This window comes from Salvelinus sp. IW2-2015, unplaced genomic scaffold, assembly GCF_002910315.2.
Source record: "Salvelinus sp. IW2-2015 unplaced genomic scaffold, ASM291031v2 Un_scaffold4528, whole genome shotgun sequence".
NCBI classification, from domain to species: domain Eukaryota; kingdom Metazoa; phylum Chordata; class Actinopteri; order Salmoniformes; family Salmonidae; genus Salvelinus; species Salvelinus sp. IW2-2015.
This window is the reverse complement of record NW_019945798.1, coordinates 1-27,879: the sequence shown is the minus strand read 5'-3', so window position 1 is coordinate 27,879 and position 27,879 is coordinate 1. Positions and strand designations below refer to the sequence as shown.

Genomic DNA, 27,879 nt, shown 5'->3' with positions numbered 1-27,879 from the left:
TCAGGAAAACTCCCTCACTTTCAGCAGAAACTCCAGGCACATTTTCTTCATACAACTGAAGGAGACATTGCAGGGAATCACTCAGTTTAAGTAGACAATGACTGTGTCCCAAATGGCTCCCTTTTCCCTACAGAGCATATGACTTCTGACCAGAGCCCTACAAAGACCACTTCAGAAATCCATCAGGGCAACTTAATGTTCTGAGACTTGACTCCAAACCACTGACCTGTCCTGTCAATCTATCTACAGTGCTTAAGCCTAACAGCCTTATTCTAAAATTGATAGAAAAAATTAATTAAGAAATCCTCATCAATCTACACACAATACCCCATAATGACAAAGCAAAAAAATTAATTTGGAAATGTTTGCAAATAAATTAAAAATAACTATCACATTACATACACTACCGTTCAAAAGTTTGGGGTCAGTTAGAAATGTCCATGTTTTTGAAAGAAAATACATTTTTTGGTCCATAAAACGTAACATCAAATTGAGTCGAAATACAGTGTTAGACATTAGTTAATGTTGTAATGATATTCTAGCTGGGAACAGCAGATTTTTTAAATGGAATAGTTCTACATAGCAATTACAGAGGCCCGTTATCAGAAACCATCACTCCTGTGTTCCAATGGCACGTTGTGTTTTTAATCCACAGCTTATTATAATTTTAAAAGCTCAATTGTACATTGAAAACCCTTGTGCAATTAGTAGTTAGCACAGTGAAAACTGTGTGGTCTTTTGATTAAAGAGCAATAAACATGCTTCTTAGACTGTTGAGTATCTGGAGCATCAGCATTTGTGAAGGCCAAGCATCCGAGTGGCCTCCTAACTGTTTGATTTGAGACTGAGTGTTTTGCGGGTTATCTATGTAATTGAAGCGGCAGTTGAGACTTGTGAGGCACCTGGTTTCATCAAACTAGACACTCTAATGTTACCTTTGCCCGCTGAGAAACCTTGCTCCAGAGACCTCAGACTTCATCAAGAATCTTCTCTTGACTTTGCTCCTATCATCTTTCCTCGATCCTGACTGTCTCCAGTTCCTGCCGCTTGAAAAAACCATCCACGCATGATGTGCCACACCATGCTTCCACTGTAGAATGGTGCCCATGTTTCCTCAGACGATTTGACATTTGCATATCAGGCCAAAGAGTTCAGCTTTTGGGTTCCATTCACCAGGGAATCTTGTTTTCTATAGTCTGAGTCCTTGTTAGGTGCCTTTTGGTTAAACTCCAAGCTGGCGTCATGCCATTCTACTGAGAGTGGCTTCCGTCGGCCACTTACCATATAGGCCTGATTGGATGGGAGTGCGCAGAGATGTTGTCCTTCGGAAGGTTCTCCCATCTCCACAGAGAATCTGGAAGCTCTGTCAGAGGGACATCGTGTTCTGGTACCATCCCTGACCAAGGCCCTCTCACCCAATTGCTCAGTTTGGCCGTGCGGCCAGCTCTTAGTGCTTTTAGTGCTTCCAAATTCCATTAAGAATGATGGAGGCCACTGTGTTCTTTGAGACCTCATGCTGCAAGACATTTTTGGTACCCTTCCCAGATCTTGCCTCGACACAATCCTGTCTCGTAGCAATTGACTCTGACATTTCTTCAAACCTCATGGCTTGGTTTTGCTCTGACAAGCACTGTCAACTGTGGGACCTTGTATAGACAGTATGTGCCTTTCCAAGCTACATGTCCAATCAATTGATTTACAACAGGTGGACTCCAAGTGTTAGAAACATTCTCAAGGATGATCAATGGAAACAGGATGCGCCTGAGCTCATTATTTGAGTCTCATAGCAAGGGTCTGAATACTTATGTATAGATTTCTGCAAAAATTCTAGACCTGTTTTCACTTTGTCTTTATGGGGTATGTGTAGATTGAGGTAAAAAAAATAATGAATCAATTTTTAGAATAAGTCTGTAACGTAACAAAATGGTCTGAATACTTCCCGAATGTACTGTATCTGTCTGTCTGTCTCTGATCTATCGCACGCATAAAAAGGAAGTGGAGCCGCCAGGTCTCAGACATTCTAGGGTCAAGATGTATTTATTAAAGGAAACAAAGAAAGAAGTAAAAAGAACAGGTTGTTGTCGGGTTGTTGGCTCACTGGTGCTGTGGTGGAGCCCAGCTAATAGATGATAACCATGTGACTGTGTTTTCACACAGGTAAGAATAACTTTTGTCTGTGTGTCTGTGTCCTGGAACTCTACAAAGATGAAGAGCCATGAGCACTCACATAATGTCGGGCTTCATAAACGCTTGCGTACTACTCTGCTGTACGAGAGATCAACTCTCCTGCACTCATTGTTCACAAATGCATCCCAGTGCAATCTACTAGTGTTATTTCAGACCTAAGCCCTGCTGTGCACACACACACAACAATGATCCAGCCCCCAACCCTTCCTATAGCTCATATGTCCCAGCCAGCACCCACTCACACAGTGTTGTATGTAAAAGGATCCAGGGTAGGATTAATATATATATATGAATGATTTTATGTGGTGTTTGATTTAATGGTTAAACTCCTGCTTGTTATATCCTGTTCCCCTGATCTGATCATGTCCTATACACACAGAGATCTGTAATGACTTGACATTGTGTGCAGCCAGGTTGTGTGTCATGGGGTCTTGTAGTCGTGTGTGTAGGCTTTTGCTCCAGCCCAGCTCCAACACACTAGGTTCAACAGTTCCTATAGTACATTTCCGTTTTGGTTCCGTTTCGTGCCTAATGACCACAGCCCAGGTGTTGGTGCTGTGTCAGTTCTGGCTGAAATGAAGGCCAGTACTGCATACCTTCAGGACTGGAGTTGCCCAGTGCTCTCCTGTTGTAAGCCGTTGTTCGTTAGGAGATAAGGTTGCCTCATGCTCCTCTCATCCCCCTTTATCCAGGAAGATGATGTTTGCATCCCAAATTGTACACTAGTGCTTAGAGCGTTGGACCAGGAACTGAAAGGTTGCTGGTTCAAATCTCCAAGCCGACAGGCTCTGTCGATGTGCCCTTGAGCAAGGCACTTTCCAGAGACTTACAGGCCATTAAGTGTTTAAGAGATCTCAAATGACTGAAATGGAAATGAAAAATAGTGCACTGCTTTTGACCAGTGCAACAAAATTTAGTAGATCCCAAATGCACCCTGAATCCTCATAGTGAACTACTTTGGATCAGAACACAGACACACTGCATTTGAGATATGCCCATGACCCTAAACAAACTATTCTTCTTCTTAGATGGTGCTTCAGTATCTGCTAGCAGACTGCTCCTCTCTGAGCTAAGCCCAGACTCTCTTCCTTATAGACTTAGTGTATTTAATAACCCCCCCACAAAAAAAGCTTGCCAGTCAGTGTGTGGACAAGGCCTGGATTTGAACTATGCTATTCAGTGTCTTTGTGNATCTCATGTCTGAGCCGTTGATTTGCGACTTCACTTTCTCCCAGTACTGACGTTTTACTTGTTTGATTACCTTTCCAGGCGGCATAGCTGGACTGTTTGTACTTGTCTGTGTTACCAGTCACCTTGCCGTGGTTAAATGCAATGGTTTGCACTTTCAGTTTTGTGCTAATGCTGCCATCTATCCATGTTTTTTGGATTGGATAAATTTCAATCGACACAGTGGGAACARCATCCTCTATACACTTCCTGATGAACTCAGTCACGAGTCACGGAATGGCAACCTGGACCGTATCCCATTCCATGAGATCAAAACAATCTTGAAGCATGGATTCCGAWTGGTCAGACCAGCGTTGAATAGAACTTATCACAGGTACTTCCTGTTTAAGTTTCTGCCTGTAGGAGGGGAAGAGCAGAATGGAGGCGTGATCTGATTTGCTGAAGGGAGGGCGGGGGAGGGCCTTGTAGCCATGCTGGAAGAGGGAGTAGCGGTGGGCAAAAGTTCTTGATGAGCGAGTATCGCAGGAGATGTGTTGATGATGTAGCGTTTTCCTCAGATTTGCTTTATTAAAGTCCCCAGTGTGGTACCTCTCTTACCCCACGAAGGAAAACAGTTATGTTTTACAAATGTGACCGACCAGTTCGATTCGATCCTATGTAGCAAAATGTTTTTTTTTTTTTTTTACAATTGCAGAGCTAGAAAATGGAATATCATACACTGCAGTTTAGGAAAGTAATTCTGCTTTGAAAGTTGATACATTTATAACCCCACTTTTGAGAAAATGGCCCTTGAATGTTTTGGTACACCTACTGGGGAGCTCTTCTTTGTCTACATCCATTCAGCATCACTCACACACTCTTATGCCTTAGCCCCACCCATCTCTTTAAGGATTCATATGTGAGGCCATGTGCTAAACAGAGTGAGGTAGTGTAATAAACAACCAAAGATTTCAAGACTAAAAGTGGTGAAAGTAGTAGCCTAAACACTCCAGGTAAACATACCCTTTATCTGGTCGTTGGGCTGTTTCCTAATCTGACTTTGGTGCAGGTCATGTTGTTCTTCACATTACCGTCTCTGGTAAACACACTATATCAAATAAAATGAAATGCTTAGATTTGTCACATGAACAGGATACAGAAGTGAAATTGGTTACTTGCATATTTTGCATAGTAGCCAATATCAAAAAATTGCCAGATGGTGAAGCGTGATTCAGAGAACGCGATTCCACTGCATCCAGAGTCCAATGGCGGCGAGCTTTACATCACTCTAGCCGACGCTTGGAATTGCACATGGTGATCTTAGGCTTGTGTGCGGCTCTCAGCCATGAAACCCATTTCATGAAGCTCCGACTACCAGTTATTGTGCTGAAGTTGCTTCCAGAGCAGTTTGAACTCGGTAGTGAGTGTTGCAAACCGAGGACAGATGATTTTTACGCGCTTCAGCACTCGGCGGGTCCGTTCTGTGAGGTTTGTGTCTCCTACCAACTTCCGCGCTAAGCCGTTGTTGCCTCCTAGACGTTTTCCACTTCACAATAACCAGCACTTACAGTTGACCGGGGCAGCTCTAGAAGGGCAGAAATTTGACACAACTGACTTGTTGCGAAAGTGGCATCCTATGACGGTGCCACGTGGAAAGTCCCTGAGTTTCTTCAGTAAGGCCATTCTACTGCCAATGGTTGTCTTTGGAGATTACACGACTGTGTGCTAGACTTTATACACTGTCAGCAACGGGTGTGGCTGAAATAGCCAAATCCACTCATTTGAAGGGTGTCGACATAGATTTAACCTTTATCTAACTAAGTCAGTTAAGAACAAGGTAGGTGCTTTATAAACATGGTTTAAAACTTCATAAAGACATTCTAAATGCTTTACAAACACACTAACCTTTCTTGCCCCCCAGCCCAGTGCAGCTAGGAAGGCCATGACCAGAGTACAGAGTCCACCTGCTCCCGGGAAACCAGCCACTCGACTTCCGAACACAAGCAAACACAGACAGACCCAGCAACATCGCACTCCTCCTCATACCACATCCTCCTAGAGACAGAGAGAGAGAGAGAAAAGAGAGAGAGAGGAGAGGAAGGGAAGAGAGAGAGAGGGAGAAAGGGAGAGAAAGAGAGAGAGGAGGGAGAGAAGAGGGAGAGATGGAGGATGGAGAGAGGGATGGAGAGAGAGAGGCGGGAGAAAGAGAGCGAAGAGAGAAGCATGAGGGAGAGACAGAGACAATTTTTGTCAACAAAATGTGGAAGCAAGTACTCCAGCTCTAACCACCTGGGTCAGTACAGATGAAGGTTACTTACTGCTCTGCACTAGGAAACGGCTATAGTAGACTATGTCATAACAGATATGGAAAACGGTGTATAGTAGACTATTGTCTGGTTCTAACAGCTATAGGTCTACCACTGAGACTGGGCTCTACCAGCTATAGGTCTACCACTGAGACTGGCTCTACCAGCTATAGTCTACCACTGAGACTGGGCTCTACCAGCTATAAGGTCTACCACATGGAGAACTGGCTCTACCAGCTACTAGTCTACCACTGAGACTGGCTTCTACCAGCTATTAGGTCTACCCACTGAGACTTGGTTCTAACAGCTATAGGTCTACCACTGAGACTGGCTCTACCAGTTATAGGCTCTACCACTGAGACTGGCTCTAAACAGCTATAGGTCTACCACTGCAGACTGTTTCGTAAACACTATAGGGTCTTACCACTGAGACTGTGTCTAAACAGCTATAGGTCTAACCAACTGAGGACTGGCTCTAACAGCTATAGTTACCACTTGAAGACTGGTTCTACCAGTTATAGGTCTCAGGCCACTGAGACTGCTCTAACAAGCTATAGAGGTCTACCCCTGCAGTACTGCTTCTACCAGTTATTAGGTCTACCACTGAGGACTGGCTCTAAACAGCTATAGGTCTACCACTGAACGGCTCTAACAAAGCTATAGGTCATGACCACTCTGAGGACTGGCCCCCTTGGTCTCCGATTTGGTTGTGTCATGTAATTGTATATACATTGTGAATGGATTAAGTAGTGTGTTAACTGGTAATGTAAATGAATGAAACCGATACCAGACCTTACCCACTGCGCCAACATCCCACCCCTCCACAGGCACAGAGAGAGAACACCACTTGTTAGGTCTTACCTGTCTCTCTGCTGGGGAAAAAACGGACGGAAAGAATCCACAATGATTCCGATGATTGTTCCTTCCTCCCAACCTCCAGCACCCCCCGACCCAGATTTATACCCAACTAGAATCCTGTAGGGGAGACAGGAAACACATACTGGATGGAGAGACAGGCTTATACCAACTAGAACCTGCTAGCGGAGACAGACAGTTTATACCAACCTAGAACCTGTAGGGGAGACAGACAGGTTTATACCAACTAGAAACCTGTAGGGGAGACAGACAGGTTATACCGAACTAGAACCTGTAGGGGGAGACAGACAGGTATTACCAACTAGAACCTGATTAGGAGGAGACAGACAGGTATAACCAACTAGAACCTTGTAGGGCGACGGACACAAACCGGAGGCGGAACGACAGGTTATACAACTAGAACCTGTAGCGGAGGAGTGACAGACAGCGTTATACCACTATAGAACCTGAGTAGGGAAGGAGGTATACAAGACCGAGGGGGACAGGTTATACCAAACTAGAACCTGTACGGGGAACAGAACAGGTTCATACCAACTAGGAACCTGGTAGGGGAGACAACAGGTAAAACCAACTAGAACCTGTAGGGGAGACAGACAGGTTATACCAGACTAGAACCTGTAGGAGAGACAGACAGGTTATACCAACTAGAACCGGTTATGGGGAAGGACAGACAGCGTGTATTACCAACTAGAACCTGTAGGCGGATACAGACAGCGTTATACCGATACTAGAACCTGTAGGGAGAGACAGCACAGTATAACCAACTTAAACCTGTAGGGGAGACAGACAGGTTAATACCACCTAGATACCCTGTAGGAGGAGACAGACATTTATACCAACTAGAACCTGTAGGGGGAACAGACAGGTTGATACCAACTGAACCTGTAGGCCGGAGACAGACAGCGTTATACCAATTAGCACCTGTAGGGGTGAGACAGACAGGGTTATACCAACATAGAAACCTGTAGGGGGGAGACAGACTGGTTATACCAACTTAGAACCTGTAGGGGGAGACAGACAGGTTATACCAACTAGGAAACCTGTAGGGGGAGACAGACACGTTATACCAATTAGAACCTGAGGCGGCAGACAGAGACAGGTTATGACCAACTATGAACCTGTAGGGGAGAGACAGACTGGTTATACCCAACTAGAACCTGGTGAGGGGATACAACACAATGTAGCATAAAACTGGGATTGCGTCAATTCTACTCTACATTTTCTAAATTTTAACATTTTGAGTTTTATTACTACTGCGTTTAGTGGTCAGATGTAACCTGAATGTTTTACTACTGCGTAGTTGGTCAGATGTAACCTGAGGTGTTTTCCTACTGCGTTTAGTGGTCAGATGTTAACCTGAGTGTTTTTACTACTGCGTTTAGTGCGTCAGATGTAACCTGAGTGTTTTACTACTGCGTGTAGTGGTCAGATGTAAGCCTGAATGTTTTACTACTGCGTTTAGTGGTCAGATGTAACCTGAATGTTTTACTACTGCGTTTAGTGGTCAGATGTTAACCTGAGTGTTTTCCTACTGCGTTTATGGTCAGATGTAAACCTGAGTGTTTTTACTACGCCGTTTAGTGGTTTCAGATGCTAACCTGAATGGTTTTACTTACTGCGTTAGTGGTTCAGATTAACCTGAATGTTTTACTACTGCGGCTTTAGTGGTCAGATGTAAAAACTGAGTGTCTTTACTACTCGTTTAGTGGTCAGATGTAACCTGAGCTGTTTTCCTACTGCGTTTAGTGGTCAGAGTAACCTGAGTGTTTACTCACTGCGTTTAGTGGTCAGATGTAACCTGAGTGTTTTACTACTGCGTCTTAGTGCAGATGTAACCTGAGTGTTTTTACTACTGCGTTTTAGTGGTCAGATGTAACCTAGTGTTTACTACCTGCGTGTAGTGTTCAGATGTAACCTGATGTTTTACATACTGCGGTTAGTCGGTCAGATGTAAACCTGAGTGTTTTACTACTGGCGTTTTAGTGGTCAGACTGTAAACCCTGAGTGTTTTACTACATCGTTTAGTGCGTCAGGATGTAAACCTGAGTGTTTACTACTGCGTTTAGTGGTCCAGATGGTACCTGAATGTTTTTACTACTGCCGTTTAGTGGGCAGATGTAACCTGAGTGTTTTTAACTACTGCCTTTAGTTGTACAGATGCTAACCTGAGTGTTTTACTTACTTTAACGTTTAGGGTACAGATGTAACCTGAGTGTTTTACTACTGCGTTTTAGTGGTCAGATGTAAACCTGAATGTTTTACTACTGCTTTAGTGCCGTCAGGTGTAACCTGAAAATGTTTTACTACTGCGTTTATGTGTCAGATGTAACCTGATGGTTTTACTACTGCGTTTATGGCCAGATGTAACCTGAATGTTTTACTACTTGCGTTTAGTTGTTCAGATTGTAAAACTGGGTGTTTTACTACTGCGTTTCAGTGGTCAGATTGTAACCTGAAATTGTTTTACTACTGCGGTTTAGTGGTCAGATGTAACCTGAGTGTTTTACTACTGCCTTTAGTGGTCAGATGTAACCTGCAGTGTTTTACTTACTTACGTTTAGTGTCAGATGTAACCTTGAGTGTTTTACTACTGCGTTTAGTGGTCAGATGTAACCTGAAATGTTTTACCTACTTGCGTTTAGTGGTCAGGTTGTAACCTGATGTTTTCTACTTGCGTTTGTGGTCAGATGTAACCTGAATGTGTTTTACTTACTGCGTTTAGTGGCCAGATGTAACACTGAATGTTTTACTACTCGCGTTTAGTGGGCAGAAGTAACCTGAGTCTGTTTTCCTATACTGCGACTTTAGTGGTCAGATGTAACCCTGAGTGTTTTACTACTGCGTTTATGGTCAGATGTAACCTGAATGTTTTACTACTGCGTTTAGTGTCAGATGTAACCTGAATGTTTTACTACTGCGATTTAGTGTCAGATGTAACCTGAATGTTTTTACTACTTAGCCGTTTAGTGGTCAGATGTAACTGAGTGTTTTACTACTGCGTTTTAGTGGGTCAGATGTAAACCCTGAGTGTTTTACTCTGTCGTTTATGGTCCAGAGTGTAACCTGAGTGTTTTACTACTAGGCGTTTGTGGTCAGATGGTAACCTGAGTGTTTTACTACTGCGTGTTAAGTGTCGAGGACTGGTGTTTATATGCGTAGTCTGCTGAGGTTTTTACTATCGTGCGATTTAGTGGTCAGATGTAACCTAGTGTTTTACTACTGCGTTTAGTGGGTCAGATGTAACCTGAGTTTTTACTATTGCGTTAGTGGAGTCAGATGTAACCTGAGTGTTTTACTAGGCTATTTGTCGTATAACAGTGTTTCTCTGCGTTTAGTGGGTCAGATGTAACCTGATGTTTTTACTACATGCGTTTAGTGGCAGTCCGTTAATACCTGAGTGTTTTACTACTGCGTTTAGTGGTCAGATGTACCCTGAGTGTTTTACTACTGCGTTTAGTATGTCAGATGTAACCTGAGGTTTACTACTGCGTTTAGTGGTCAGATGTCAACTGAGTGGTTTTACTATGCGATTTAGTGGTCAGATGTAACCTGACGTGTTTCTACTGCGTTAGTGGTCAGATGTAACCTGAGTGTTTTAACTACTGCGGTTTAGTGGTCTAGATTACCTGAGTGTTTTTACATATCTGCGTTTAGTGGTCAGCATGTAACCTGAGTGTTTTACTTACTGCGTTAGTGGATCATGATCTTAACTGAGTGTTTTACTAACTGCGTTTAGATGAGATCAGATGTAACCTGAAGTTTTTACTACTTGCGTTTAGTGGTCAGATGTAACCTGAATGTGTTTTTCACTACTTGCGTTTAGTGGTCAGATGTAACCTGATAGTTTTCCTACTGCGTTTATTAGTGTCAGATGTAAACCTGAGTGTTTTACTAGCTCGTTCTTTAGTTGTAAGATGTACCTGAATTGTTTTACTAACTCGCGTTATTCGGTCAGCATGTTAAACTGAGTGTTTTACTACTGCGTTTAGTGTCAGATGTAACCTGAGTGTTTCCTTCTGCGTTTAGTGGTCAGATGTAACCTGAGTGTTTTACTACTGGCGTTTAGTGGCAAGTTTAACCTAGTGTTTACACTGCGGTTTAGTTGGTCAGATGTAACACTGGTGTTTTATACTGCGTTTAGTGGTTCAGATGTAACCTGAGGTGTTTTTCCTACTTGCCGTTTAGTGCGTCAGATGTAACCTGAGTGTTTTACTACTGCGTTTAGTGGTCAGATTGTAACCTGAGTGTTTTACTCTGCGTTTAGTGAGGTCAGATGTAAACCTGAGTGTACTACTGGCAGTTAGTGGTCAGATAAACGGTTACTTGCGTTTAGTGGTACCAGATTGTAACCTGAATGTTTTACTACTGCGTTTAGTCGGTCAGATTGTAACCTGAATGGTTTTACTACTGCGCTTAGTGGTCAGATGTACACTGAGTGTTTTCCTACTACGTTTAGTGGTCAGATGTACCTAGAGTTGTTCTTACTATGCTAGTGGTCAGATGTAAACCTGAATGTTTTACTTACTGCGTTTAGTGCGTCAGGTGTACCTGACATTTTTCCTACTGCGTTTAGTGGTCAGATGTAAACCTGAGTGTTTTACTACTTGGCGTTTAGTGGTCAGATGTAAACCTAGATGTTTTACTACTGCGTTTAGTGGTCAGATGTAACCTGCATGTTTTTACTACTGCGTTTTAGCTGGCAGATGTAAACCGAATGTTTTACTACTGCGTTTTTAGGTCAGATGTAACACTGATTTTTTACTACTGCTTTTAGTGTCAGATGTAACCTGAGTGTTTCTTACCTGCGCTTTAGTGGTCCAGAGTAACCTATACTGTAGTGGTGCATGTACAGTTCTACTCGCTGTTAGTGGTCAGATGTAACCTGAGTGTTTTACTACTTGCGTTTAGTGGTCAGATGGTAAACCTGAGTGTTTTACTACTGCAGTTTAGTGCCGTCAGATGTAACTGAGTGTTTTACTACTGCGTTTGGTGCAGATGTAAACCTGGAGTGTTTTACTTACTGCGTTTAGTGGTCAGATGTTAATGAGGTTTTACTACTTGCGTTTCAGTGGTCAGATTAACCTGAGTGTCCTTGTTTATGTCATGTCACGCAGTGTTTCACTGCGTTTTAGTGGTCAGATATAACCTGAGTGTTTTACTACTGGCGTTTAGTGGTTCAGAATGTAACTGATGGTTTTATACTACTGCGATTTAGTGGCAGATGTAAACCTGAGTTTCTTCTACTGCTTTAGTGGTCAGATGTACCTGAGTGTTTTACTTACTGGTAGTGTGAATGTACCTAGTGTCACGTATGTAATTACTGAGTGTTTTTACTACTGCGATTTACTGGTCAGATTAACGCTGATTGTTTACTAATGCGTTTAGTGGTCAGATGTTGTAACCCTGAGGGTTTTTACTACTGCCCTTTAGTTGGTCAGATGTAAACCCTGTAGTGTTTTACTACTATCGTTAGTGGTCAGATGTAACCTGAGTGTTTTACTACTGCGTTTAATGGTCAGATCGTAACCTGAATGTTTTACTACTGCGTTTAGTGTCAGTGTAACCTGAATGTTTTACTACTGCGTTTAGTGGTCAGATGTAACCTGAATGTTTACTACTGAGCGTTTTAGTGGCCAGATGTAAACTCTGAATGTTTTTAACTACTGCCGTTTAGTGGTCAGATGTAACCTGAGTGTTTTACTACTGCGTTTAGTGGTCAGATGTAACCTGAATGTTTTACTTACCTTGCGCTTTACGTGGTCAGATGTAACCTGAATGTTTACTACTGGTTTATTGGTCAGATGTTAACCTGAATTTTTTACTACTGCGTTTAGTGGTCAGATGTAACCGTGAGTGTTTTACTACTGCGTTTATGGTCAGAAATGTAAACCTGAATGTTTTACTTTACTTTTTTTTTGGGGGCGCCCGTTTTTTTTTAGTGGTCAATGTAACCTGAGTGTTTTACTACTGCGTTTTAGTGGTCCAGATGTAACCTGAGTCTTTTAACTACTGCGTTTAGTGCGTCAGATGTAACCTGAGTGTTTTTACTACTGCGTTTAGTGGTCAGATGTAACCTGAGTGTTTTACTACTGCGTTTATGCGTCAGATGTAACCTGAGTGTTTTTACTACTGCGTTTTAGTGGACAGATGTAACCTGAGTGTTTACTACTGCGTTTAGTGGTCAAGATGTAACCTGAGTGTTTTGACTACTGCGTTTAGTGACAGATGTAACCTGAGTGTTTTACTTACTGCGTTTAGTGAGTTCAGATCTGTAACCTGAGTGTTGACTACTGCGTTTAGTGGTCAGATGTAACCTGAATGTTTTACTACTGGTTTTAAGTGGTCAGATGTAAACTGAGTGTTTACTACTGCGTTTATTGGTCAGATGTAACCTGCAGTGTTTTCCTACTGCGTTTAGTGGCAGATGTAACCTGAGTGCTTTACTACTGCGTTTATGGTCAGATGTAACCTGAGTGTTTTACTACTGCGTTAGTGGTCAGATGTAAACCTGAGTGTTTTACTACCTGCGTTTAGTGGACAGATGTAACCTGAATGTTTTACTTACTGCGTTTAGTGGTCAGATGTACCATGAATGTTTTACTACTGCGTTTAGTGGTCAGATGTATTAACCTGGACTGTTTTTCCTACTGCGTTTAGTGTCAGATGTAACCTGCAGTGTTTTTGCCATACTGCGTTTAAGTTGGTCAGATGTAACCCTGAGTGTTTACTACTGCGTTTAGTGGTGCAGATGAACCTGAATGTTTTACTACTGCGTTTAGTTTGGTCAGATGTAAACTGAGTGTTTTACTACTGCCATTTAGTGTCAATGTTAACCTGAGTGGTTTTCCTAACTTGCGTTAGTGCGTCAGCATGTAACCTGAGTGTTTTACTACTGCGTTTTAGTGCGTAGATGCTAACCTGAGATGTTTTACTACATGCGTTTAGTGGTCAGATGTAACCTGAGTGTTTTACTACTGCGTTTAGTGGGTTCAGATGTACCTGAGTTGTTTTACGTACTGCGTTTAGTGGTTCAGATGTAACCTGAGTGTTTTTACTTACTGCGTTTAGTGCGTCAGAGGTTGTAACCTGAGTGTTTACTACTGCGTTTAGTTGGTCAGCATGTAACCTGAGTGTTTTTACGGACTCTGTTTAGTGGACAGATGTAACCTGAATGTTTTACTACTGCGTTTAGTGGTCAGATGTAAACCTGAGTGTTGTACTACTGCGTTTAGGTCAGATGTAACCTGAAGTGTTACTACGTGGCGTTTATGGACAGAATGTAACCTTGAGTGTTTTACTACTGCGATTTATTGGTCAGATGTAACCTGAGTGTTTTACTACTGCGTTTAGTGGACAGATTGTAACCTGAGTGTTTTACTACTGCGTTTAGTGGTCACAGATGTACCTGAGTGTTTTACTACTGCGTTTAGTGGTCCAAGGATGTACCTGAATGTATTTTACTACTGCGTTTAGTGGTTCAGATGTAAACTGATGTGTTTTACTACTGCGTTAAGTGGTCAGATTGTAACCTGAGTGTTTTCCTACTGCGTTTAGTGGTCGATGTGACCTGAGTTGTTTTACTAACTGCGTTTAGTGAGTCAGATGTAACCTGAGTGTTTTTACTACTGCGTTTAGTGGTCAGATGTAACCTGAGTGTTTTACTACTGCGTTTAGTGGACACGATGTACCTGAATGTTTTACACTTGCGTTTTAGTGGTCTAGATGTACCTGAATGGTTTTACTACTGCGTTTAGTGGTCAGATATACCTGACTTTTTTCCTGTACTGCGTTTAGTGGGTCAGATGTAACCTGAGTGTTTTACCTACTGCGGTTTTAGTCGTCAGATGTAACCGTAGTGTTTTACTACTGCCGTTTAAGTGGTCAGATGTTAACCTGAATGTTTTACTACGGCGTTTAGTGGTCCAGATGTAAACTGGTGTTTTACTACTGCGTTTAGTGCGTCAGATGTAACCTGAGTGTTTTCCTACTGCGTTTGTGGTCAGATTGTAACCTGGAGCTGTTTTTCACTACTGCGTTAGCGTGGTCAGATTGTAACGCCTGAGTGTTGTACTACTGCGTTTAGTGGTCAGATGTAACCTGAGTGTTTTACTACTGCGTTTAGTGGTCAGATGTAACCTGAGCTGTTTTACTACTGCGTTTAAGTGATCAGGATGTAACCTGAGTGTTTTTACTACTGCGTTTAGGGGTCAGATGTAACCTGAGTGTTTTTACTACTTGCGTTTATGGGTCAAATGCTCAACCTGAGGTGTTTTACTACTGCGTTTAGGGGACAGATGTTAACCTTGAATGTTTTACTACTGCCGTTTTTTAGTGCGTCAGATGTAAACTGAGTGTTTTCCTACTGACGTTAGTGGTCAGATGTAACCTGAGTGTGTTACTACTTGCCGGTAGTGGTCAGATGTAACCTGCCGAATGTTTTACTACTGCGTTTAGTGGTCAGATGCTAAAACTGAGTGTTTTACTACTGCGTTTTAGTGGGTCAGATGTAACCTGAGTGTTATTCCTACTGCGTTTTAGTGGTCAGCATGTAACCTGAGTGTTTTACTACGCGTTAGTGGTTCAGATTTAACCTTCAGGTGTTTTACTACTCGTTTAGTGGTCAGATGTCAAACCTGAGTGTTTTACTACTGCGTTAGTGTCAGATGTAACCTGATGTTTTACTACTGCGCTTTAGTGGTCATATGTAACCTGAGTGTTTTACTACTGCGCTTTAGTGGGCAGATGTAACCTGAGTGTTTACTACTGCGTTTTAGTGGTCAGATGTAACCTTAGTGTTTTTACTACTGCGTTTTAGTGGGTCAGATTGTAAACTGAATGTTTTACTTACTGCGTTTAGTGGGCAGGATGTAAACCTGGATGTTTTACTACTGCGTTATGGTCCAGATGTAAACCTGAGTGTTTTTACTACTGCGTTAGTGGTCAGACTGTAACCTGAATGTTGTTACTACTGCGTTTAGTGGGTTCAGCATTGTAACCTGAGTGTTTACTACTGGGCGTTTTGTGGTCGATGTAACCTTGAGTCTTTACTACTGCGTTTTAGTGGTCAGGATGAACCTGAGTGTTTTACTACTGCGTTTAGTGGTCAAGATGTAAACCTAGTGTTTACTACTGCGTTTAGTGGTCAGATTTAACCTAGAGTGTTTTTTACTTTACTGCGTTTTAGTGGACAGATGTAACCTGAGTGTTTTACTTACTGCCGTTTAGTGGTCAGATGTAAACCTGAGTGTTTTACTTACTGCGTTTAGTGGACAGATGTAACCTGAGTGTTTTACTACTGCGGTTTAGTGGTCCAGCATGTAACCTGAGTGTTTTACTACTGCGTTTAGTGTCAGATGTTAACCTTGAATGTTTTACTTACTGCGTTTAGTGGTCAGATGTAAAACTGATTGTTTACTACTGCGTGTGGAGTGCGGGTCAGATGTAACCTGAGTGTTTTCCTACTTGCTGTTTTAGTGGTCAGATGTAACCTGAGTGTTTTTACTACTGCGTTTTAGTGGTCAGATGGTAACCTAGTGTTTTACTACTGCGTTTAGTGGTCAATGTAACCTGAGTGTTTTACTACTGCGTTTAGTGGACAGATGTTAACCTGAAGGTTTTACTACTGCCGTTTAGTGGTCAGATGTAACCTGAATTTTTCTACTTGCGTTTAATTGAGTCAGATCTAACCTGAGTTGTTTTCCTACTGTGGCGTTTAAGTGGTCAGCAATGTAACCTGAGCTGTTTCCTACTGCGTTTAGTGGTCAGATGTAACCTGCGTGTTTTACTACTGCGTTTAGTGGTCAGATGTAAACCTTGAATGTTTTACTACTGCGGTTTAGTGGTCAGAATTGTAAACTGAAAGTGTTTTACTACTGGCGTTTATGGTCAGATTACCTGAGTGTTTTTCCTACTGCGTTTAGTGTCAGATGTAACCTGAGTGTTTTACTACTGCGTATTAGTGGTCAGATTTTAACCTGAAGTGTCTTACTACTTGCGTTTAGTGGTCAGATGTAACCTGAGTGTTTTACTTTACTGCGTTTAGTGGTCAGATGTAACCTTGAGTGTGTTTACTTACTGCGTTTTAGTAGTCAGATGTAACCTGAGTGTTTTACTACTGCGTTTTAGTGGTCAGATTGTAACCTGAGTGTTTTTTTAACTACTTGCGTTAGTGGTCAGACTGTAACCTGAGTGTTTTACTACTGCGTTTAGTGGTCAGATGTAAAACTGAGTGTTACATACTGCGGTTAGTGGTCAGATGTAACTAATGTTTTACTACTGCGTTTAGTGCGTTCAGAATGTAACCTGAGTGTTTTACGACGCCTTTAGTGCGTCAGCATGTAACCTGAGTGTTTTACTACTACGTTTAAGTGGTCAGATTGTTAACCTGAGTGTTTTACTACCTGCGATTAGTTGCGTCAGAATGTAACCTTGGAATGTTTTACTACTGCGGTTTAGTGCGTCAGGCTGTAAACCTGAATGTTTTACGTTGACTGACGTTTAGTGGGTCAGATGTAACCTGAATGTTTTACTACTGCGTATTAGTGGCCAGATGTAACCTGAATGTTTTACTACTGCGATTTTAGTGTCAGATGTAACCTTGAGTGGTTTTTACACTGCGTTTAGTGGTCCAGATTAACCTGAATGTTTTACTACTGCGTTTAGTGGTGCAGATTGTTAACCTGAAATGTTTTACATACTGCGTTTAGTGGTCAGATGTAACCTGAATGTTACTACTGCGTTTAGTGGTCAGATGTAACCTGCAGTGTTTTATACTACTGCCGTTTAGTGGTCAGATTGTAACCTGAATGTTTTACTACTGCGTTTAGTGTCAGATGTAACCTAGTGGTACTACTGCGTTTAGTGGTCAGATGTAAACCTGATGTGTTTTACTACTGCCGTTTAGTGGTCAGATAGTAACCTGAATGTTTTACTACTGCGTTTAGTGGCCAGGATGTAACCTGAATTTTTACTACTGCGTTAGTGGTCAGATGTAACCTTGCGTGTTTTACTACTGTGTTTAGTGGTCAGAGGTAACCTGAAGTTTACTACTGTGTTTTAGTGGTCAAGATGTAAAACCTGCAGTGTTTTACTACTGCCGTTTATGGTCATGAATTGTAACCGATGAGTGTTTATACTACTGCGTTTTTTAGTTGGTCAATGTATACCTGAGATGTTTTTACTTACTGCGTTTAGTTGGTCAGATGTAACCTGAGAATGTTTTACTACTGCGTTTAGTGGTCAGAAAATGTAACCTGAGGGTCTTACTACGTGTTATGGGCAGTATGTAACGATGTTGACTACGTAGTGTCAATGTAACCTGAGTGGTTTTACTACTGCTTTAGTGGTCAGATGAACCTGAGTGTTTGTTACGTACTGCGTGTAGGTGGTCAGATGTAACCTGAAATGTTTGTACATTTACTGCGTTTAGTGGTCAGATGTTAACTGCAGTGTTTACATACTGCGTTTAGTGGTCAGATGTAACCTGAGTCTTTATCCTTACTGCGTGTTTAGTGGTCAGATGTAACCTGAGTGTTTTACTACTGCGTTAGTGTCAGATGTAACCTGAGTGTTTTACTACTGCGTTAGTGGTCAGATGTAACCTGAGTGTTTTACTACTGCGTTTAGTGGACAGATGTAACCTGAGTGTTTTACTACTGCGTTTTAGTGGTCAGATGTAACCTGATACAGTGTTTTACTACTGCGTTTAGTGGCCAGATGTAACCTGATTGCTTACTACTGCGTTTAGTGGTCAGATGTAACCTGAGTGTTTTACTACTGCGTTAGTGTCAGATTGTAACCTGAATGTTTTACTACTGCGTTAGTGGTCCAGATGTAAACTGAGTTTTACTACTGCGTTTAGTGGTCAGATGTAACCTGATTGTTTCCTACTGCGTTTAGTGGTCAGATGTAAACCTGCGAGTGTTTTACTACTGCGTTAGTGGTCAGATGTAACCTGAATGTTTTACTACTTGCGTTTAGTGGTCAGATGTAACCTGAATGTTTTATACTCGTTTTTTAGTGGCACAGATGTAACCTGATGTTTACTACTGCGTTTAGTAGGTTCAGAGTAAAAACCTGATGGTTTTACTACTGCGTTTAGTGCGTCAGATGTAACCTGAGTGTTTTCCTACTGCGTTTAGTGGTTCAGATGTAACCTGAGTGTTTTACTACTGCGTTTAGTGGTCAGATGTAACCTGATGTTTACTACGCGTGTAGTGGTCAGATGTAACCTGAGTGTTTTACTACTGCGTTTAGTGTCAGATGTAACCTGAGGTTTTACTACTGCGTTTAGTGGTCAGATGTTAACCTGAGTGTTTTACTACTGCGTTTAGTGGTTCAGATGTAACCTGAGTTTTACTAATGCGTTTAGTGGTCAGATGTAACCTGAGTGTTGTTTACTACTGCGTTTAGTGGTCAGATATAACCTGAGTGTTTTCCTACTGCGTTAGTGTCATCAGTAACCCTGAGTGTTTTACTACCTGCGTTTAGTGGTCAGAAATAACCTGAGTGTTTTCTACTGCGTTTAGTGGTCAGATGTAACCTGAGTGTTTTACTACTGCGTTTAGTGGTCAGATGTAACCTGAGTGTTTTACTACTGCGTTTAGTGGGTCAGATGTAACCTGATGTTTTTACTACTGCGTTTAGTGGTCAGATGTAACCTGAGTGTTTTACTACTGGCGTTTTAGTGGTCAGATGGTAACCTGAGTTTTTACTACTGCGTTTAGTGGTCAGATTAACCTGAGTGTTTTACTACTGCGTTTAGTGGTCAGATTAACCTGAGTGTTTTCCTTACTGCGTTTAGTGGTCAGATGCTGCAGGTGTTTTGAGCTGAGGTGGATATTCTACTAGTGGCAATAGGAAGTCAATGGGGCTTCATCCCGGTGTGAAAGAGTGATTGTTCTGTCTAATTGGCGGGTCGCTTCTGCTGTGAACCCTGTGGTCACATGTTTCACTTACCTGAGGCGAATGCCAAGCCTAGACAGGTGGTGAACCCGTGGATGGCCAGGATGTCATCAAAAACTCCCAGCAGCCATCAGCAGAGTAGGGATTCCTTCTCCACGCCGTAGCCAGCCTTCTGGAGCACAACATGGAGGGCACCACCACCGCTGGAGAGACAGCACTCAGGAACAAACCTAGAGAAAGAGAGATAAGAGAGATAGAGAGAAAGAGGACGAAGAGAGAGACAGAGGAAAAAGAGAGAGAGAAGAGAGAGAGAGAGAGAGAGAGAGACGAGAGAGAAGAGAGAGAGAGAGAGAGAGAGAGAGAGAGAGAGTGAGAAGAGAGAAGAGAAGAGAGGAGAGAGAGAGAGAGAGAGTGAGAAACGACGACAGACAGACAGAATGAGACATCAGAGAGAGAAAGAAAGAGAGGGGGGGGGCAGATGAGCAGCAGTGAAGCTCATGGCGCTCCTGAGTTAGAGAATATAGAATTAGAGTTGGATAAAGATTTATACAGGATAATAACCTCAACATTAAAAACCTTCAATCCAAAGTAAAATTCCACACCTAAAACCTTGATTTGGGACAAACAACAAAAAACTCTCTAAACAAACCAAAACACTGCCGAGGGAGAACACAGGCACTGAAACACAACCTGTAGAAACTCATCACACAAACACACTGAGTGAGTAATGTTCAGTGAACTGAACCATCCACACAACACTAGTAGTAATTTCAGCGAACTGATACATCCCACAACCTGATTTGCAGTATGTTCAGTCTGGACCTGTAAATACATTCCAACAACAACCTGAATGAGTAATGTTCAGTCTGGGACTTACTTCTGAAGACAAAAAGTAAAAGACAATAATCTCTTGTTAATTCTGTTTTATAAAGCTTAATAAATAAGTATACTAAAGCTACCAAGCTACTAGGACAGAACAGACCTGGCTGTAAACTTCAATTAGCACTGACAATGGCAGGAGAGTTTCCCACCCCCAAAGCCCCCCACCCCCCAACCCAAATGCAGAGGCGCGTTGAAGCCCCCATGGCGTCAGAAATAGAGAGATAAAATTGATCACTTACCTTTGATGATCTCGTATTGGTTGCACTCACAAGACTCCATGTTACACAATAAATGTTTTTTTGTTTGATAAAGTCCTCTTTATATCCAAAAAACCTCCGTTTTGGTGGCGTTTTGTTCAGTAAAACCATTGGCAACAAAGCGCCGTCACAGCAGGCAGACGAAAAATCAAAAAAAGTATCATAAAAGTTCGTAGAAACATGTCAAACGATGTTTATAATCAATCCTCAGGTTGTTTTGTCATAAATAAATCGATCATATTTCAACCGGACAATATCTCCGTCAATAGAAAAGGAAAAAGAAAGAAATAACCCTCACGGCCGTCACGCGCTGGACACATGTCTGGACGTTTCACACTGTCCTCTCATTGAAAGTGGTGTTTCTCCCTCATTTTTCAGAGTAAAAGCCTGAAACAATGCCTAAAGACTGGCCACATGTAGTGGAAGCCATGGGTTTTAAGTCTTTGTATGGTGGATAGGCTTTCAATGGAAAAACAGCCATTTCAAAATAACTTCCTGGGTGGATTCTCCTCAGGTTTCAGCCTGCCATATCAGTTCTGTTATACTCACAGACATTATTTTAACAGTTTTAGAAGCTTTAGAGTGTTTTCTATCCAAATCTATGCCTATCCTAGCTTCTGGGCCTGAGTAACAGGCAGTTTACTTTGGGCACCTCATTCATCCAAACTACTCAATACTGCTCCTGGTCCCAGAAAGGTTAAGAGGACAAACTTTTTCCCAAACACAAATTGTCTAAATTCTGATGCCCAAACACCAGACATGCCCTGGAGCTGTCAGAGGACAGACTAGGGTCCCCCAGCCACATCATAAGGGGCACAAATGACCTGAGGGCCCAGCAGGAAAGGGTGGCCACAGCACTCAAGGAAGTGATTGAAAAAGCTTCTTCTACTTTCCCCAATGCACAATTGGTTATCTCCACCTTGCTACCATGAAAATACTTCCACCCTGCCACCGTACAGCGGGTAAATGTAAACATTTCCCAGGACTGTGCCTCAAAACCAAATGCTTACCTGGCCCACCACTCCACCCTGGACTTGAACAGCCTTTACGACCAGGTTCTCCTCTACAAGCCAGCAATCCCAACTTTTCCCAGGACCCTGAAGGACGTCACCCTCAACCGCAGCCCCAGTAGCCACAGCACCTCACACAGGAGCAACAGAGCAACGGACACCCGCCCCAGACCAGCAAGACACCCTCCTAGATCTGCCAGACCCCTCCTGAAGGACCTGCACTGAGATTCCCCACCCCAAGAGGACCTACACCCAGACCACTTGACACTTCAGTGAAAATTTAAGTTGCAACCAGGTCAGTTCTGTCCTAGCAGCTTGGTAGCCTTATTAGCAGCCACACCCAAATCAGCTAAGACCACCCCAAGCAAACCCTGGCCACACCCTATAGAGGCCCCCCCATATCGACCTATGCCCTTCTGACCCCCCCCCCCCCACCAGGAACCCAGACTTCATCAAAGAAATTGGAAATACAGACACGGTCATCTTACAAGAAACATGGTATAAAGGAGACGGACCACTGGTTGCCCTCTAGGTTACAGAGAGCTGGTAGTCCATCCACCACACTACCAGGTGTGAAACATGGTATAGATGAGACGGACCCACTGGTTGCCCTCTAGGTCACACTACCAGGTGTGAAACAGAGAAGAGACTCAGGGGTATGCTAATGTGGTATAGAGCGGACCTAACCCACTCTATTAAATTAATCAAAACAGGAACATTTTACATCTGGCTGGAAATTAATAAGGAAATGATCTCAACAGCTAAAAATGGCCTCATGTATGCTACCATATCCCCCAATAGAATCCCCTTTAACGATGACAGCTTCTCCATCCTGGAGGGGAGATCAACCATTTCCAGCCCAGGGACATGTACTAGTCTTGTGGCGACCTAAATGCCAGAACTGGACAAGAACCTGACACCCTCAGCACACAGGGGGACAAACACCTGCCTGCAGGTGACAGCATTCCCTCCCCATATGCCCCCCTTTAGGCACAACTATGACAACATAACCAACAAAAACGGGTCACAACTCCTGCAGCTCTGTAGGACGCTGGGTATGTACAGTTGAAGTGGGAAGTTTACATACACTTAGGTTGGAGTCATTAAAACTCGTTTTTCAACCACTCCACAAATTTCTTGTAAGCCAAACTATAATTTTGGCAAGTCGGTTAGGACATCTACTTTGTGCATGACACAAGTAATTTTTCCAACAATTGTTTACAGACAGATTATTTCACTTATAATTCACTGTATCACAATTCCAATGGGTCAGAAGTTTACATACACTAAGTTGACTGTGCCTTTAAACAGCTTGGAAAATTCCAGCTTTAAAAGCTTCTGATAGGCTAATTGACATCATTTGAGTCAATTGGAGGTGTACCTGTGGATGTATTTCAAGGCCTACCTTCAAACTCAGTGCCTCTTTGCTTGACATCATGGGAAAATCAAAAGAATCAGCCAAGAACTCAGAAAAAACATTGTAGACCACCACAAGTCTGGTTCATCCTTGGGAGCAATTTCCAAATGCCTGAAGGTTCCACGTTCATCTGGACAAACAATAGTTTGCAAGTATAAACACCATGGGAACACGCAGCCGTCATACCGCTCAGGAAGGAGACGCGTTCTGTCTCCTAGAGATTAACGTACTTTGGTGCGAAAAGTGCAAATCAATCCCAGAACAAAGCAAAGGACCTTGTGAAGATGCTGGAGGAAACAGGTACAAAAGTATCTATATCCACAGTAAAACGAGTCCTATATAGTCCTAGACATAACCTGAAAGGCGCCTCTGCAAGGAAGAACCACTGCTCCAAAACCGCCATAAAAAAGCCAGACTACGGTTTGCAACTGCACATGGGGACGAAGATTGTACTTTCTGGAGAAATGTCCTTTGGTCTGATGAAACAAAAATAGAACTGTTTGGCCATAAAGACCATCGTTATGTTTGGAGGAAAAAGGGGGAGACTTGCAGCTGAAGAACACCATCCCAACGTGAAGCACGGGGGTGGCAGCATCATGTTGTGGGGGTGCTTTGCTACAGTGTGTGAAAACCTAGACTAAAGACTAAATACTTTTTGCCCCGCTGACTTCACTTTTGTTTATTATCTATTTCACTTGCTTTGCAATGTTAACATATGTTTCCCATGCCAATACAGCCCTTAAATGAAATGATTGAATTGAGAGAGAGAGAGAGAGACAGATAAGCTAATTATTTGAGGTAACACTGTGTTGAGGTGTGTGTTTACCCCAGTATGAATCCCCAGATCCAAGGCAAGCCCATCAGGAAGTGAGACATCACAGCTACTGTTGAGGCCTCCACTGTACACGGTCCTACTGCCAGTCGCACACACACCCCCTTGAGTCTGCGGAGAGCCTGTTGAACACATACACCTTTACTGTAAACTCCATAGAGAAATCTCTCTCCTCTCTCTCTCTCTCTCTCTCTCTTCTCTCTCTCTCTCTCTCTCTCTCTTTCTCTCTCTCTCTCTCTCTCTCTCTCTCGCTCTCTCTCTCTCTCTCTTCTCTCTCTCTCTCTCTCTTCTCTCTCTCTCTTCTCTCTCTCTCTCTCTCTCTCTCTCTCTCTCTCTCTCTCTCTCTCTCTCTCTCTCTCTCTCTCTCTCTCCTGCTCTCTCTCTCTCTCTCTCTCTCTCTCTCTCTCTCTGCTCCTCCGTCCTCCGTCCGTCCGTCCGTCCTCCTCCCTCCCTCCGTACCGAAGGGTCGAGGCCCAGTCCAGCACGGGTCAGTATGATGGCCAGAGCGACGTTCCTCAGAGCTGCTGACCAGGCCTGCTCAATGTGGACCGCCTCCGTTACATACGGGACGTTACGCAGCACCAGACCTGCCAGCAACATACCTGTATATAAACACACAGCATCAGTTACAAACGGACGAAACCTGCAGGTAACATGCCTGAGAGACACACAAGTTTAGTACATGAGTTTAGTCGTCCTGTGTGATTGAGTTGGCAAGAGCATCGAGCTGCAAACACCAGGGTCCTGTGTCTGCTGGGGCCATGATCCTATCGTCCTCATCCATCTACACACAATAACCCCTAATGACATCACAATACCCCCTAATGACATCACAATACCCCATAATGACATCACAATACCCCATAATGACATCACAATACCCCCTAATGACATCACACTACCCCATAATGACATCACAATACCCCCTAATGACATCACAATACCCCATAATGACATCACAATAACACGTAATGACATCACAATACCCCATAATGAGAAAACGGAGCTCCACCTGCGGTAAAGTCAATTGATTGGACATGATTTGGAAAGGCACAGACCTGTCTATATGAGGTCCCACAGTTGACAGAGCATGTCAGAGCAAAGATCAAGCCATGAAGTTTGGAACCACCAAGACTCTTCCTAGAGCTGGCTGCCTGGTCAAACTGAGCAATCGGGGGAGAAGGGCCTTGGTCAGGGAGGTGACCAATAACCCGATGCTCACTCTGACAGAGCTCCAGCGTTTCTCTGTGGAGATGGGAGAACCTTCCAGAAGGACAACCATCTCTGCAGCACTCCACCAATCAGGGCTTTATGGTATTGTGGCCAGATGGAAGCCACTCCTCAGTTAAAGGCACATGACAGCTCGCTTGGAGTTTGCCAAAAGGCACCAAAAGACTCTCAGACCATGAGAAACAAGATTCTCTGGTCTAATGAAATCAAGATTGAACTCTCTGGCCTGAATGCCAAGCGTCACGTCTGGAGGAAACCTGGCACCATCCCTACGGTGAAGCATGGTGGTGGCAGCATCATGCTGTGGGGATGTTATTCAGCAGCAGGGACTGGGAGACTAGTCAGGGTTGAGGGAAAGATGAACGGAGCAAAGTACAGAGAGATCCTTGATGAAAACCTGCTCCAGAGTGCTCAGGACCTCAGACTGGGGGCGAAGGTTCACCTTCCAACAGGACAACGACCCTAAGCACACAGCCAAGACAATGCAGGAGTGGCTTTGGGGACAAGTCTCTGAATGTACTTGAGTGGCCCAGCCAGAGCCCGGACTTAAACCCGATCAAACATCTCTGGAGAGACCTGAAAATAGCTGTGCAGCGACGCTCCCCATCCAACCTGACAGAGCTTGAGAGGATCTGCAGAGAAGAATGGGAGAAACTCCCCAAATACAGGTGTTCCAAGCTTGTAGCGTCATACCCAAGAAGACTTGAGGCTGTAATGACTTGATGTCTAAAAACCTGTTTTTGCTGCGTCATTATGGGGTATTGTGATGTCATTAAGGTGCTTCAACAAAGTACTGAGTAAAGGGTCTGAATACTTATGTAAATGTGATATTTTAAAGCAGTCCCATTCTTCACGTCAGTCAAAACCGTCCCATTCTTCACGTCAGTCAGATGAAACATATACAGCACTGACTAGTGGAACATACCAAGTAAAGGGGGGAAGGGGGGCAGTGTGGGGAGTTGGATCAGTCCGACCAGCTTTCCTCCACACACAGCACAGAGAAACAAGATGATGATGCCGAACAGATTTCCCCCTGGATAACACTCCTTCTCAGCGATGGACCAGACCACACCAAACAACAACGCTCCCAGACACACTAGAGAGAGGGAGACACACAAAGGGTTAACCTTTTCTCAATACAGGGGGTGCTGTGTCTTCGTTAAGATGAACAGTCTGCATAACATATTATTGGTAGCTAGGCGATATGGTTTTTTTAGAAAAATGTGCATTTTTCAGGCTATAAATTCACAGTTGTACATTGCAGCTGCAATCGTGAAATACGCCGTTGGAAAGCAGCGGGAATAGATTACAGAGACCGGACCATTCCAATTACCAAAATACTCATCCTCAAAAACATTTCTGAAAAATACACACCTTACAGCAATCGAAAGACACAGATACTTGGTGAATCCAGACAGATATTTCAGATTTTTCTAAGTGTGTCTTACCAGCGAAAACACAATTAATATCGTTATATTTAGCACGTACCACATGAGCTAACATGCACACCAGCATTAAATTCAAGGGCCCAAAGGGGGGCGATTAACCGCTATATCGCCACCAAAAACTATATTAATTTTTTTTTCACTAACCTTCTCAGGAATTCTTTCAGCATTGACAGTCCGGGTAACATCATATTACACAATGCCATATAGAGTTTGTTCGGAAAAGATGTGCATATTAGCATTTCACCCAATTCGTGGTTATGCAATTGATTAATTGTCACAAACATTGCCCATGCAATGCGGCCCGCCGCCATTCAGGGAAACGAACCTATGTGTTACGATTATTTAAATCCGATTAAGATTTGACAAAAAAAAATACAGGGTTGGACATAGCTGAAATTAAAGATGCATTGGTACGTAATGCGAACCCGCGTATTTTAAAATTTAACTTACTAGAACATACATTGGAGTTATCCAGCAGACTAGTGCCGCAAAAAATGGCTGACAAACTGCCGTTATACATTTTTTCCACATTAAATACGGAATAAAATCAATAAATAACTTTTACTTTGGACGAGCCTTCCATCGAGTTTATCTTGGTGCAATGTGTCCCTTTGTCCAAAAGAATTGGCTTTTGTTGTTGTAATAAACACCTTACCTCAAAGCTTTCAGAAAACTTAGCAGGCTAGATCGATGACCACTACACGGCACACCAACATCGTCCAAATCTCTTCAAGAACCAATACTAAGAAATTCAGAAAAAAAGCAATATACTCGCATCAAACTGCCATATAAATCCGGTTTCAAATAACTTACGTTATACGTGATGTTCTATACTGACGACACCTATATCGAATATTAGAATTCACAGACAGATATATCTTGTTCAATAACGAAGCTTTTGAGGCATCGCTGATTCTGATGTCCCTCTCTTGGCCCGTGGCAATGGCGTCGAAAAAGAAGGTAACTATTCTCACTTCACAGAATACCCTTTGTAAAGCAAAAACTCTCTGACGAAACACGTAGAGACCACACCATTCCACTACTCTCATTAAGCGTACTGACATCCCAGGGGAAGCGGGTGCGGTCATGTCAAGCCACTATGGCCACGACACGAGAATTTTAGAACTGATCCGAAGATTCAGAGGACGTAATTTATTCAGAGCTTCGCATGTCCCGTCATGAGTTCGCTTAAATAGAAGAGTTCGGGATGTCACCCAAGACAGATTATCAAAACCGGTTTTAGAAAAACTAAGATTGTTTCTGATTCCAATAGTAATAATGAAGATGCATATTGTACGAGCAACGAAAGTTGAGTGCAATGCGCAGTTTTAAATTTGGAACGATATTTTTCCAAAGTGGAAAAA

General features: G+C 42.9%; 1 pseudogene; it reads right to left on the bottom strand.

Moving 5' to 3' along the window:
* LOC112077399 (sodium/hydrogen exchanger 9B2-like) lies at window positions 1-26,194 on the bottom strand (annotated as a pseudogene).
* Between the last annotated feature and the right edge of the window lie 1,685 nt (window positions 26,195-27,879).